The 1,123-nt window shown below is 43.3% G+C and overlaps 1 non-coding gene across 1 annotated transcript; it reads right to left on the bottom strand.

Annotated features, from left to right (window-relative positions):
• Positions 1-713: 713 nt before the first annotated feature.
• On the bottom strand, positions 714-829 carry trnal-uaa (transfer RNA leucine (anticodon UAA)). The gene is made up of 2 exons: positions 792-829; positions 714-748 (listed from the first exon to the last, which is right to left on the bottom strand). It is a non-coding gene; the product is annotated as a tRNA-Leu (tRNA).
• Between the last annotated feature and the right edge of the window lie 294 nt (positions 830-1,123).

Genomic DNA, 1,123 nt, shown 5'->3' with positions numbered 1-1,123 from the left:
AATATCGCTATTACCATTATTCTTTCACTTGACTTTGCACAGATTGCTGTGTTGTACTCATTCAGTGTTTTGACTGTCCTGTTAGTGCGGTCATTCATGGATGTTATTGTGTTTCTTGGATGCCCGCAGGAATGTCAATCTCATTGCTGCAAATGGTGATATATGCATATAGATATTCTGTGATGCAAAATTTACTTTCAGCTTTGAACTTTGAACTAATTGAGCCGAAGGCTATTTTCCATGCTGTACGACTTAAAATATCTGCATTGCAAAACAAGGAAGAGTGGCCTGTTAAACAACGGAAAGTGAATATAATCCAGTCGAGAATGATCAATCCGATATGCCCAAATCCAGAAAGGTGTTAAACACATATTACGGAGCTCTGCGGCAGATGTACACTTAAGAACGACAATGTAAAATGTCGTTTCAATATAGAGACCAACCATGTGTTTGAATGGCACCAATGTCATTCTGTCCAATAAACTGCCGCGGCTGAGAAGGTGACAGAGACACTCTTCAACGAGGCCTCTTTCTCATCAAAATCTGCAGCTTGAATCCCATGTAACCCGTTCTTCTGCTCTCTGTTGTGACTAAAACAAAAGCTTTATTTTAATTGTGTCTTTCTCATACTCCCAAACAGACCACGCTTTGATCGCTGCAGTAAAATTACAGTGGTTACATTATAAAAAACAGCACGTGAAAAACAGAGAATTTGTCGTGAGTGGGATTCGAACCCACGCCTCCAGTTGGAGATCAGAACACTCGCGTTTACTAGAATGCGACTTACTCGCTTTAAGTCTGGCGCCTTAGACCACTCGGCCACCCTGACCCCTCTGCAGTACTCTCTCCACATGCCAGATAAACAGCTGAATTTCGGAATAGTCTGAATGGCTGCTTTGATGAGAGGGTATACATACAAACACACTCGATATCCTGGGAATCTAAATGAATATGGACGTGATGCATTTTCTCAGGTTGCGAGCATGTGCGGAATCAGAGCGCACAGCATCACAGCACTGGAATTGTGCTGCACCCCGTTCAGGCCATCCTCCAGAGAGAGGATGACGAGGATTCGGAGAGTGTGCGGAAGAGCATCACCAAGATGCTACCTGAAATAGACGGT

This window comes from Hypanus sabinus, unplaced genomic scaffold, assembly GCF_030144855.1.
Source record: "Hypanus sabinus isolate sHypSab1 unplaced genomic scaffold, sHypSab1.hap1 scaffold_238, whole genome shotgun sequence".
Lineage (NCBI taxonomy): Eukaryota > Metazoa > Chordata > Chondrichthyes > Myliobatiformes > Dasyatidae > Hypanus > Hypanus sabinus.
This window is presented reverse-complemented; position numbering and strand designations above follow the sequence as displayed.